The sequence below is a fragment of the Macadamia integrifolia genome, chromosome 4 (genome assembly GCF_013358625.1).
Source record: "Macadamia integrifolia cultivar HAES 741 chromosome 4, SCU_Mint_v3, whole genome shotgun sequence".
Taxonomy (NCBI): Eukaryota; Viridiplantae; Streptophyta; class Magnoliopsida; order Proteales; family Proteaceae; genus Macadamia; species Macadamia integrifolia.
The window spans coordinates 22024951-22039738 of record NC_056560.1 but is presented as its reverse complement, the minus strand read 5'-3'; the positions used below and the strand labels follow the sequence as shown (position 1 = coordinate 22039738).

The 14788-nt window shown below is 36.6% G+C and overlaps 1 pseudogene; it reads left to right on the top strand.

The window, feature by feature from the left end:
• The first annotated feature begins 912 nt into the window (after positions 1–912).
• LOC122077456 lies at positions 913–14316 on the top strand (annotated as a pseudogene).
• The last annotated feature ends 472 nt before the right edge of the window (positions 14317–14788 follow it).

The window sequence follows — 14788 nt, the reverse complement described above, 5'->3', positions numbered from 1 at the left end:
CTCAAAGACCTTAACAACTAAGGCGTGGAGACCAAGCTCCATCTCGGCAGCATCTAAGACCGAGCTCAAGCTCGACACTACCAAGACCAGACCCTAGTTTGGAAACTCAAAAACCTCACCTATGGCGTGAACTAACTTTAGCTCGACATCATCAATTCCAAACCCCTACTGGGCTTACCTGTACCGCAGTCCAGGCTTAGGCATGATGCTTCACAATACTAAGGCACACAAGACAAATCAAGCTCAAATGAATAATGGAACTACATTACAGAAATTGAAGAAACACAAGGAGTGCAGAAAATTAAATTTCCATTAATGTAGGGAAAAGACCCCTAAAAGTTACATAAATTAATGATTGTCATTATAATTTTTTTCTTATTTCTTTTATTGACATCCAAACATAGGCAATAAGTCATTTACCTATCTCCTTATCAATCTAATGATTAGAAACTACATCATCCATCAAGAGATACCAAATAGATGTGTATCGATCCAAATAACCTTTTTGCCAAACTATCTTTAGTTTGATATATTTTCGGTCCGGATGTAAACCCGGCCGAGCCTGGCTTGTTGCCAACCTATGGCGGTCCACCCTCACGTGTATTTTTCTGAAACCCTAACTAAAACCTTGCTCTTCTCCACTCTATTGCTTCCTCGACCTTCTCTACTCTGAGAGGCAGACACCGAGAAGCTCCATTGCTAAAGATCAAAATTTCTTCTTACAACGGCATAGAAGGTGAAGAAATATCGTTTAAAGTTTGATTTTTCTGTACCTTGTAGTTCACTAGTTCTTAAACTTTTTTTTTTTTTAAATTTCTCAGACTGAATTGGTGTTGATTTCATATTTTTTTTCTTTAGGAAGTAAGCAAAATTGAACCTGAACTGTCACTTGGATTACTCCAATAGTTAGAGATGGTGAAGAGAAGCAAGAGTAAGCGAATCCATAGCTTCATGTTTTCGATTGAATTTTTGTATGGTTCGATTCTAAATTTTCTCTTCTGATATTGTAGAGAGTAAGAGTAAGCGAGTGCCGCTGAAAAAGAAGTACAAGATCATAAAGAAGGTGAAAAAGCACCATAAGAAGAAGGCCAAAGAAGCGAAGAAGCTCGGCATAAATAATAATTGAAGGATGTAATTCCTACTAATAACAACAGATAGGGTCTTGCCATACAATCATTGAATCACGAAATTAAACTATAAGGGTCGACGCATACCATTCATCATTGACTGTGAAGAATTTATCGCCATTATATTCTTCCCATATCTTTATTCCTGCAATCCCAATCACGAACACAATGGATCCTCTAGGTTTCTCCCACTAGCTCCCCTTAATGCTCTCTTGGTGATGGAACCAATAATGAGATTGACGTTAGGGTAGCAGGAGGACCTAGAACCCTATTAAATAAAGTTTTTCACCCTTCCATCAAGGTGTGCCAAATAGAGTAGGACTCTTTTCCCAAATTTGACAAGGAGTGGGTTTCCTATTTGGAATCCAATTCTATGAGATTAGTATCGGTCAATTACCTAATTGGTATATGAGACAATAATAGAGAATATTCTTACAATCTCCCACTTGAACCATATGACCACATAATTATAATCTCAAACATAATTTGGATTCTAACATCATACTGTAGTATTTGAAAGTAAACCCATCAACTTTTTGTCATCACAATCATAATACCATATTTGAACAAAACTACTAATGTGGATCATGGTGGTTATACATCATATAACGACATACTCCCTTCCATAGTCACAATACTAATAACCTCATTCAAATAGGTGCAAAAGTAGGGAATAGACTAGAAAATTTTAAAACTAAATGGTCCAATATAATATCTCACATATATTAAATAAAATGTGTACACACAATGATAAAGTGAGAAATATTCAGAAACAACAAATATCATGATCATTAAAATAAGTAAAAAAATGTCTAGCATAATATGACCATTATATCAGACTTTACATAAACCCATGTCCATTATAAGATCTGTAAAGTGTTTAGGCGCTAATGCCTTGGTCATAGATCAGCAATCATCAGAGTTGTCTTGATGTATGTAATAGACACTTCTTGTTTCTGAACTGATTTCTTCATAAAATTGTATTTTACTTCAATATGCTTTGCTCTACTTGAATGCTTATCATTCTTGGAGTAATATACGGCAGCAACATTGTCACAATACATTCTCAGCGGCTTCGAAATGGTGTCGACAACTTGAAGTCCTAAGATAAAGTTTCGTAACTAAATTTCCATAGATGTGGCCTCAAAGCATGCCACAAACTCTACTTCCATAGTAGAAGTAGAGACACAAGTCTGTTTCTTGGACTTCCAAGAAATCGCCCCACCAGCAAGTAGAAAGATGTATCTTGATGTAGATTTCCTATTGTCGAGACATCCTGCATAATCAGAGTCTAGATATCCGATCACTTCTAACTGATCAGATGCTCTGTAAGTAAGCATGTACTCCCCAGTCCCCTTTAAATATCTCATCACATTCTTTGCTGCAACCCAATGATCCATGCCAGGATTACTCACATATCTACCTAACATACCAACAGCAAAACTGATGTCTGGATGGGTAGAAGTCATTGCATACATAAGACTCCCTACTACGGAAGAATAGGGAATATCCTTCATTTGTGCTCTTTCCAGATCATTCTTTGGGCACTGATTTAGACTGAACTTATCTCCTTTGATAATGGGGGAAACACCTGATTTGCAATTCATCATGCTATATCTTTCCAAAACTTTGTTAATATAGGTTTTCTGTGATAGCCCAAGTATCCGACGAGATCTATCACAAAATATCTCAATGCCGATAACGAAAGAAGCAAAACCCATATCTTTCATTTCAAAGTTTTTAGAAAGAAAGGTCTTTGTATCACTCAACAAACCAAAATCATTACTAGCAAGTAAAATATCATCTACATATAAGACCAGAAATATAAATTTACTCCCACTAAGTTTCAGATATATACACCTATCAAAGGTGTTCTCAACAAATCTGAAGGAAACAATGATGTGGTTAAATTTAATATACCACTGTCTGGAAGCTTGTTTAAGTCCGTATATGGATTTCTTAAGTTTGCACACTAGATTTTCTTTTTCCTTGATCACTAAACCCCTCAGGTTGGTTTATGTAGACTTCCTCATCTAAATCCCCATTCAAGAATGCAGTTTTCACATCCATTTGGTGAAGCTCTAGATCATAATGAGCGACTAATGCCAATATGATTCTCAGAAAATCTTTCTTAGAGACAGGAAAGAAGGTTTCATGGTAATCAATGCCTTCTTTCCGAGTGAATCCCTTAATGATTATGTTATTATAATTTTTGTCTTATTCCTTTTATTGACATCCAAACATAGGCCATAAGTCCTTTACCTATCTCCTTATCCATCTGATGATTAGAAACTACATCATCCATCAAGAGATACCAAATAGAGGTGTATCGATCCAAATAATCTTTTGCCAAACTATCTTTAGTTTGATATATTTTTGGTCCGGATGTAAACCCAGCCGAGCCCGGCTTGTTGCCAACCTATGGCGGTCCACCCTCATATGTATTTTTCTGAAACCCTAAATAAAACCTTGCTCTTCTCCACTCTATTGCTTCCTTGACCTTCTCTGCTTTGAGAGGCAGACACCGAGAAGCTCCACTGCTAAAGATCAAAATTTCTTCTTACATAGGCACAGAAGGTGAAGAAATATTGTTTAAAGTTTGATTTTTCTGTACCTTGTAGTTCACTAGTTCATAAAATTTTTCTTTAAAATTTCTCAGACTGAATTGGTGTTGATTTTATATTTTTTTTTCTTCAGGAAGTAAGCAAAATTGAACCTGAACTGTCACTTGGATTGCTCCAATAGTTAGAGATGGTGAAGAGGAGCAAGAGTAAGCGAATCCATAGCTTCATGTTTTCGATTGAATGTTTGTATGGATTCGATTGTAAATTTTTTGTTCTGATATTGTAGAGAGTAAGAGTAAGCGAGTGCCGCTAAAAAGAAGTACAAGATCATAAAGAAGGTGAAAGAGCACCATAAGAAGAAGGACAAAGAAGCAAAGAAGCTCGGCATAAATAAGAAGTGCAAGGTCGAGAAGGATCCAGGTATCCCTAATGACTAGCCCTTTAAGGAACAAGAGCTCAAAGCCCTGGAAGCTCGTGGGGCCAAGGCACTAGAGGAATTGGAGCATAAAAAGGCCGCTCGGAAGGAGTGGGTATTATTTCTTCTTCATTACTTCTCACACTAAGTTAAAGTTTTCTTGATGAGACTTAACTGGGTTTGCTTTTTTTTTTTTTTTTTTTTTTTTTAATTTTAATCTTGGGATATTCAGCGGACACTTCTCACGTCAAGGAATTATCTCTATTATGTGCGTGCTGGACTGCGGGCATTTTTGAATTGTTTAGGAGCCATTTTTATGAACCTAAACAAACAGTTACCTATGTTTTTTTAATTCTTTCCTGCTTTCTTGCATCTGAATTGGGCATTGTTGGGTTAGGATAAGGTTGAATCTGTTGAACTGGGGGGAGTCAATTTTATGAACTTAAGGAAACAGTTACCTATGTTTTAATTCTTTCCTGCTTTCTTGCATCTGAGCTGGGCATTGATGAATTTGTTTAGGAGCCAATGTTATGAACCTAAGGAAACAGTTACCCTTTTTTTTTCTTTTAAATTGTTTCTTGCTTTCTTACATCTGAACTAGACTTATTTGTGCCTCACTATCTCATCAACCTTTCTACCTCTAAAGCAATTGAAAATGATGTTGTATGTGACACGCTTGGGCACAGAAATTTTGTTTTCATTTCATCCATTTCTTTCCTATCTAAACCTATCTTATTTTATCTTCAAAAGGATACATGAAGGTACAAAATATTTCGTTCTGGTTTAGCTGGGTGGACGTTTATAATCCATTTTCTTCTGATAAATTTACTAGTTTTTTTTTAGTAGGGGATTTGTTAATCTTCATTTGGAAGAAAATTGGTCTATAGAGTAAATGTGGAAAGTAATTTTGCTTGTCCACACCTTTTCAGACCAGTCTATGCTAGCAAACATTTATTTAGACTCTTTCTAGTCACATGTATTCAGAGGCTGTTAAATTTAGTGCAGAAATTTAATGTGAACTTATTTTTACTTTTTAATTTTTCTTTAAAGTTATTTATTTTTTTGATAGTTAGGCCGTAAGGAGAGTTGAACTCATGACCTCTTAATTTTGAGGTGTTAGTCATTGCCAACTGAGCAACCCCCTTGGGGTTAGAACTTAGTAGTTTAATTATGATGAATGAAGTATAACTGATCTCTGCACGATGTGCTTCTTTTGCTTGGCTTTATTTTCTAGCATTCCCCGCTTGGATCTTAAACTTTTTGTCTTTCTAACTATTATTTAAATAATTTTTCTTTGCTTCCTCTTCTAAGATTCCTTCTCAAGTCACAAAACTTTTAGTTTTTGACTTGCCTATGTGTAATATTTTATGGTATGAGTGCAGATACTAATGTATGAGGTTTGTACATTGCTTTGGCATTGTACTGTAACGAGCTGTTCCAATATTTTGACTTCCTGACGGATGAGATGTGTTCTGTAATTACGAACTTGGTTGTTTTTCTCTATTCTGCTCATTTATGTGTTTTGTCATATATTGTCATGCTTGAATGGGACTTCCCATATTTTTTCAGGCCCAGAAAAGAAAGCTGGGATTATTAGAGGATGATGGAGCTTCTGAAAAAGAGAAAATTTTGGAGATGGAATTAATGGTGTTGTTTCACCAAAAATTGCTAAAATCCAGGGTGAGTCAATGTGCACGGAAGATTTTTTCCAAATGTTGAATAGATTGACTTTAATTCCCCCCTTTTCTTCCATCATTTTTTATTTTCCTCCTTAACTTCCTGCAGATAACTCGGATAGGGCTTTCTACAAGGAGTTGGCCAAAGTCATAGAAGCATCTGATGTCATTTTGGAAGTTCTTGATGCTCGGGATCCCCTTGGCACTAGATGTTTTGATATGGAAAAGATGGTGTTAAAGTCAGGCCCCAATAAGCATCTTGTTTTGCTTCTGAATAAGATTGGTAATGGCGCTCATCCAGTCTGTCTTTCTGTTTTCCACAGACAACGTTTTTTCTTTTTTTTGGGGGGGGGTTTCTTCAAGAACAATTTCAGAGATCTGAATAAGATTTTGTGACTAATTGACTTGTTTATGCTTTGGAGGAAAAATTCTTATTTTGATATTTGGTTAGCCCCTTATTTAACTTATTTAACTAAAGGACTTATGACCCTCAAGGAATATAGAGATTGGAAACTGCATGACTTGGTATTACAACTTAATATTTAAGTATGCTTAATTTCTCTTGTGTTTTCTTCTTTTCTCTGATTTCAATTGGTACTTGTTTTCCAGATCTTGTACCTCGAGAAGCTGTTGAGAAGTGGCTTAAGTATTTGAGGGAGGAATTTCCTGCAGTTGCAATCAAGTGCAGCACCCAAGAACAGAGGTCGAACTTAGGTTGGAAATCTACTTCAAAGGCTGCAAAACCAAGCAATCGCTTGGAAACTAGTGATTGTCTGGGTGCTGACACTCTCATAAAATTGTTGAAGAACTACTCAAGAAGCCATGAGGTAGTTTCGCAGTTCATTTACTTGTGATACGTGGTTATGAAGAACTAGTTTATTTTTCTCATTTTACATTTGTGACTTCTTGCGTCTTGTTTTGGGTTGGCAATTTTTGACATGACCCACTGATTTGACCAATGTTCTGGGTTTTGACCTTGGCCAAAACCAAAATATCTTGGGTTTCGACCAAAACTTGGGAGTTTTATTGGCCAATCGAAACCTAGGTTTCGAGGCCCAAAAAATTGTTTTTTTGACTCTTATTTTTGTGCTGCCTATTTTTACCATTTTACAACTATTACATAAATTATTTTCACAAAAAAACCACCCAAAATGGTATTTGTAGTTTAGACCCAAGTTTGCTAGTGTATGCTGAATGCTGCTCTCTTACACTAGCCCTATTGGAGAAAAACCATTACCTTCAACCTCCAAACACACAAATTTAAACTGTAAAAGGGTTGAATGAGTAGAAGAATGCAGAAAAGTGGGAAGAAATCAAGTGTTTATTAAACCAAGGAGTAGTGTTGAAACTAATTTCGACCCTTGGTTTTGTTTTGGACAATGTCGAAACCGAGGTCAAGACCTTAACTTTTGAATAGAACTTAAAACCATGGGTTTGACACAAGCATGATATACATTGGTGTTGTGCTGACAGAAGCTTATCTTAGAGAGTCTATAAGACGTGCACGCTGCCGGTAGTGCACACCCTCTCACATTCTTTGACACTTCTCTCTTCCCTGACCATACTGGTCCCCTCTATACAAACCATAATGCACTCCTCCGATATGCCCTTTGGCTTGGATGTGAGATACCGCCTAGGTGATATATCAGTTAGGCAGCTAGTCCGACTAGTCTATTAAGCTAGGTCTGTCTAAGATGTTTGAGCCCAACAAGTTCTCCTTGGTCTTCTTTTATTCAAAAAGTAGAAAGGAGGGTCCTGATGGAAATATAATTGTAGATAATCTATTCTGGCAATAGACACTTCTAACAAGTTATCAATTAAATAGATTTCATATAACATTTATTTATAGCCATCATAGATTTTAGATAGGATGAAATAGTAAAAAACAACAGGTATACTAAGATAAGATCAGACTTACATATGGAAAAGGAGAGAAACAATGACTTACTGATAGTAGAAATTTGACAAGTTCCAACTGACACTCGTAAGAGAGAAGCCTCATGTTGGCTTTATTGCATCTTGCCAGGTGTTGAGCATCCATACCTAGTGTTACATTTAGCTAGGTTGACGTCTTAGCATGCGTCACACAACACTATAAGTGCATTGTAATAATAGCCACATGTGGGCTATATAATAATTCACCTAACATCTAAAATATGTAATATGGAAAACAGTGGTACAACCACATGGAATGCCATCAATCTTGCTAGAAGAAAAACTTTTGTTGTACCTGCTCCTTATTTTTATCAGGAGCAACATCTTTCTTTTGTAAAAATATACAATAATCGAGAGCATCTTATCTAAAAGAATCTTATCAAGAATCTAATTAAGCATTATGGATCATCTGTTATCGCCTTATATGAAATTGCATCCGTTTGAAGAGTTTTTGAAGTATGAGAGCCTCTAAAAGCTATAAAAGGAGAATTTGATCTCAGCATCTCTAGATGGATGTTTTATAATTTTGTGCGAAATTGTTCATTGCAAGGAGCGTGAATGTGCAACAGAGGTTAATTCCCATTTATCAAGGAAGATTGACATCCTTCCAGGGAATAATTCTTGGAACCATAACATTTGATTTGGCAGAATTAGGCTGGAAGAGCATAGTTTTGTCCTTTAGTGTCAATTACTTTCCCATTTGGTGCTAAAGTGGTTATCAACTTATAATAGAGTCTATATATGGCAGCTATGTTTGTGATCCTGGTTTCAGTTCAAACCCTTTGGTAAGAATATTTAGGCTTACTCCATCCATGATACTAGGATCTAATAAAGATAAAGGGAAGTTTGGATAGCACTGAAAATATATTGGTCCTTAGTTAGGCTCGTCTCAAATAATCCAAATTGAGAGTCTGAAAATCCATGATGATGTGCATCATGGATAACAGCTAGGACTGAATTAGTTACTCTTATTTTGGTTAATGGTTTGATAGCTACTTGATTTAAGACAACATGTAGATAGTTGGATCATGCAACTGATCAATGACCTTAAGGAGAGAGCTTCTTCAGATGTAAGGCCACAAGTATTCAAGCCAGTCATATTTAAAAGGGATTGTTAAGGATTGCAGTTACATTGAGTCACTTCAGGCCGCGACCCATTTTCAGAATAGCGGCTTGAGCTCTATCGAGCTTTGACTCGTGGTCGAAATCTGAATCGGATCCTGAGGTAGCTAAAAAGAATTCTCTACAGATTTTGTTTAAGAGAGTCGTGACCGAGAGTGTATTTTCACTTATTTTGATAGCATTATCGCTTTTGAATTGAAATGTTCCTTTTCAATATATCTCTGATTCAGGACCTTTGAAATGCTCCAATTTTCAGTATGTTTCTTTGTATTTTTTAAGATTATTTATTCAGAGTTGTGGACAAAGTTTTGCCTCAACTGAGAATCTAGTGATAATCTCCTACAGGCTGATCTGAATATGTTTCCAGGGGGCAAAAATTAAATTGGTATCGGTCAACACGAATACAGTCCACACAAAAGCCCTTTGCCTTTTTAAATGGCTATGACAGTGGATAGTGCGACTTGGATGATACTCAACTACTTTGCACCCTACTTGGCTTTGATACCAGTTGGACCTAGGTGATGTATCAGTTAGGCAGCTAGTCCGGCTAGTTTATTATGCTAGGTCTGTCTAAGGCATCTGAGCCTGACAAGTTCTCTTTATTTTTCTTTTAGTTCAGACGAGTAGAAAGGATGGTCCTGATGAAAATATAATTGTAGAAAATCTATTCTAGCAGTAGACACTTCTATCAAATTATCAATTAAAGAGATTTCATGTAAATATTTATTTCTAGCAATCATAGTAAAATGGTAACAACAGATATATTAATATAAGATCAAACTTACATATACAATAAACACTTTTAAGGTTGGAAAAGGAGAGAAACAACGACATGCTGATGGTACCTTAGAAAAGGAGAGAAACAATGATACACAGATGGTGGAAACTTGACAAGTTCTGATTGACACTCGTATCTCACAAATATTTCTTTTATAATACACACTCATATGATACAAAATGAGTTGAAATCTAAGTCACACACACTTAGTAAGAACTGAAAGACACAGAATATAACTTGGTACTTGAAACTTCACAGGTGGCCCCTTTTATAGCTTTTAGAGGCTCTCTCAAACTTAAAAAATAATTCAAACGGGTGCAATATCAGATAAGGTATCCGACAAACGAACCATCATGCTTTGCTAGATTTTTAATAAGATTCCTTTAGATAAGATGCTCTCGATTGTTGTATTGCTTTTGACAGAAAGAAGATGTTGCTCTTGACAGAAATAAAGAGTGGATACAACAAAGATTTTCTTCTAGAAATATTTGATGACATTCCATGTGGTTGGACCACTATTTTCCATATGGAGTCTTTCAGATGTTAGGTGAATTATTAATTTATTGTACTGCCCACCTATGGCTGTCACTATAATGCGCTTATAATGTTGCAAGACGTATACTAAGACGACAATCTGGTTAAATGTAGCACTAGGTTTGGATGCTCGACACCTAGCAAGATGAGATAAAGAGCTTGAGGTTTCTTTTATTCCATCCGTGAACGTTAACACGGTTGCGTGTATCTTACTGGCTTGGTTTTTGTCCTAAACTCTATTCAACAGTTTATGAGTTGCTGTCATCTTATTAAAATTTTGTACTGTATTTTACCAACATCCTGGAAGAGGTGATATGATACTAATATAACATGATCATACATAACTCATTGACACATAACTAACATGACCTATTGACATAGTTGTTGAGGTGGATTGACCCATACACAATATGTTTATCAATAGGTTCCGATGCAGTTAAATCACCAAAATTGGCCTTTATTAATGGTAGAGGCTAGGCATATGGGATTTGTTAATTCACTATCTTATTTCCTTATCTTAACTGTTTTAAGTGTTTTAGTTATGTTGGATTAGGATTCTTTAGTTTTAATCATGTTTTGAGTCAGTTTCCTTCATTATTTTAGTTTCCTAGTCAGTTTATGTAAATTAGTTAAGACTTTGTTTAGACCTTTCCTTTTTAGTTTTTTTTTTTTTTTTTTTTTTTTTTTAAGTCTATTTTTGAGTCTTTATATAAGTTTGTAAAGGGGATCCATCCTTGTACACGAATTTGAGTAATGAGATTTTGGTTTGCACCTTTTCTTTATTCTATGAGACTCAGTTAAGGATGGAGGGTTATTTGATATTGAGATTTCTGGATTATACGCTATTGTTGTTACTATTTAAACATTGTTATTAGACGCACTTATGTCTCAGCAGCAGGAGCCACTAGAAACCCTGTCAGCTGCCCTGTTTTGGTCTTAGTTTTGCTAAGATCGATTGTGGTGATCAAGAGAGATCTGGCCAACAGATCATCCACGTCTTTTGGTGTATTGAAGGTCTTTGACTAGGGTCTGGTGTGGATCAGGTCTGCTAATTTGGAGGCAAGAAAAAATCTTCCAAATCTGTCCCTTTATTTATCCATATTTGGTTCTCTGACTTGTGACTGCAATCCAACCAGTAGAGCCCTGTAGTATTTTGGGGTTTTGTTAGCCCACTGGTTTGTGAACCTTGGTCAAATTCTGACCTTCATCAGAAGAGGTTGTCTTTGACCATATTGCTGACTTAACTTTTGTTTTGGGGTGTTACTTGTGATGATGTTACGGGGTTGTATAATTTTGAATCTAGGTTTATCCTAGCTATCTCCCCCACCAATATGTGTAATTACAGGCTGGCCAACTGCACTCTGTGGGACGATTTCCATTATGAGGATTTAAATTGATTGTATTTATTGTGAGAAAAGTATTCTGTCATATGTATTTTTTTGCTGTCACCCTGCAGAATCTGTTATTGTTGCATTTAGCAATCCATCAACATATAAGTTATTTTTCATTTAGTAATCCATCAAGATATATGTATTTTGCACCACTATTAAGCTTTAGTGATTTTTGTATTATCTTTGTATCTATAGATCAAGAAGTCAATTACAGTTGGTGTTATTGGGCTTCCTAATGTTGGTAAGAGTAGTCTGATTAATAGCTTGAAGAGATGCCATGTCATCAATGTTGGTGCTACTCCAGGATTAACAAGATCGATGCAAGAAATTCACTTAGATAAGAATGTGAAGCTATTGGACTGTCCTGGAGTTGTAATGCTCAAGTCTGGGGAAAGTGATGCATCCATAGCTCTTCGTAATTGCAAAAGAATCGAGAAACTAGATGATCCCATTGGTCCAGGTAGAAGAACGCTTTCCCCATCCTTGTTGGCATAACGTGGTTCCTGCATTTTTCTTTTCTTTTTACAAGTCATGATATTTTCATAACTAGAAATAGAAGACACAATAATGTGCTGGAATGGTTCAAGTAATCCCTAACTTGTTACAATTACTTATATGTTTACCTTCCCCACCCTTTGTCTCACTCTCACTTTTTTTAGGTGGCATGGCCATATTCAATGGAGGCCTATAGATGATTCAGTAAAGAGGAGTGATCTGATTCTGATTGAAGGATGTAACAAAGCTAGGGGCAGACCTAAAATGACCTTAGGAGAAGTGGTGAGGAAAGAAATGCATAGCATAGGCCTTGTATCAAGTATGATGTCAAAAAAGGAGATGATTGGAGGGCAAGGATTAATGTATCCGATCCCATTGTTCTGAAGTACCAATGTGGAACCATTTCCAGCATTGGCTCTTTTTCTGCCTTTTGGGCTCATGATTTTCATTTTGACTATTGGATAGTCTAAAAAAAGGGCGTATCCAGTGCACACCACTGCGGAGTCTAGGGAGGGTCATAATGTATGCAGCCGTACCCCCGCTTCAAAGAGAGGCGGTTACTTGACTCAAACCCGCGTCCACTAGGTCACTAGGTCACAATGGAGCAACCTTACAGTTTCTTCAAGGTCCTGCCCTCTATATGAACATTGGATAGTCTGTGATCTCTAGATTCAATTTCAACTATAATTAGTTACAGGACTCCTACAATTAATGGTTATACTTGTATTGAAATATGGAACGATGTGATGTAGTGGAAATCTAGTTGGGTGGCCACTTTGGGCCTACAAGGGTGGATCTATGAGTTGCGTATTTGAGCTGCACTACCTACTGATTCTGATTATCATAACTTATGCTGTAGAATTAGTTTCTTAGAACTGATTATTCATTTGGAAACATGAGAGTACATGGTATTTAGTTGACAACATTCAATCAAAATTGGAGGGAAGCCATTACAGGATGTGTGGCTGTAATATGCACTTATCAAATCCAGAGCATCTGGGTCCGCCCCCCCGTGCACCCCCACCCAAAAAAAAATCCTTTTGACTTTGCTTGTTTATGGATGTTGCAGTGAAAGAGATTCTCAGGCTATGCCCTGCTAAAACATTGATAACAATGTACAAGGTTCCAACCTTTGATTCAGTTGATGACTTCCCACTAAAGGTGGCTACTGTGAGGGGTAAGATCAAAAAGGGTGGTATTGTGGATGTTGAAGCCACAACTAGAATAATTCTGCACGACTGGAATGAGGGTATGTATGCCAGACAGAATTGGCTTTTAATATGATTTACTTATGGTCTTAAAAAGTGGATAGGTAAATAGAAACTTCGTGGCTGATGACACTCTCTTTTTGATGTGTCTTAGGTAAAATTCCATATTACACAATCCCTCCATCAAGGAAGAGAGATGAGCACTTGGAGGAGGCAACCATTGTCTTAGAGCTTGGGAAAGAGTTCAATGTTGAAGAAGTTTATAAGGGTGAATCTTCATTCATTGGGAGAACTAATGTCTGTTGAGGATTTGGTCACATTGAAGTTCCTCCAAGCTGCCTTCTAACTTTTGATGAGAAGATGCTGGAGGTCTGTGCCTTCCCAATTCATTTTTCTGTTTTAGAGGCCTATGCATCAGTCTATGATGTTCCCAACATGTCAATTGTATCATTTTCTTTTTCCATCAGCTGCATTTTAGATTTCCATTCCATTTTTCTTTTTTTTTGGAGTTTGTTCATTTCTTACTCTCTATAAGTTGTTCACCAGCAGTAGTTGGTCTAGCTTCAAGAACTAAAGCTTTTTGGCACTAGATTCAAACCCTTTTTTTTATTTTATTTTATGAAATTTTTTCATTTCGAATTGCATTTATCATGAGATCTAATAATTAAACTATGCTCTTTCCCCCAGAATGATATACAGCCTGAAGTATTAGTTCTAGAAAATGAACCACTAAAGGAAAAGAATGAAGATAATGAAGACTAGCCAATGGGATCTAATGAGCAGGACTTAGGCAAGACAGTGGCCAAGACTGTCAATAGTAGGCAGAACGAGCAGCTATATATGGTAGAAGGCATCCTTAATACAAAACTACGGAGAGCAGAGAAGAAGAAAAGGAAGAAAGCTAAATCATCTGGTACTAATGATATGGACGCTGACTACGATTTTAAGGTGTGTTATGCAAAGAGGGAATCAACTATGGAAGATGTTGAAGAAAGTGGCGATGACGAGGATAATCAGATCCAAAGCGAGGTGCCTACCGGTGGTATGGATGAATAGAGCAAGTGAATCAGCCTTTCAGAATTCAAGTGGGGCAAGATCGTCTACCCACCACTTGGCCAATTTTGTACTTTATAGGAGTTGGGATGCTTTTGCTTCATTTACCTGTGAATGTGACATCGAACTGTGGTCTTGCTGAAGGATTTACCTTGTTTTGGATGCTAACTTCAGGCTCAATGTTGGGGGTTGATTCTTATTCCATGCCCGAGGTGTTCACACCCCCACCCCCAAGTTTTACCTTTCTCTTCATTCTATAGTATAATATGTCTTGCATCTGAGCCCTAATTAAGTGTTTATTTGTCATTCTTGAACCCTTATTTATGCAATTTACGCTTTTTGATCCATATCAATTCCAGTTTTTTTTCCTGAAAATTATTGTTTACACAAGTCCTATGAACTGATTTATTTTTCAAATGAAGGTGAAGTTAACGGAATCCTATGAATTGTGAAGGCAAGTTTGCCTTCATTGTGCACCTAATGAGACACC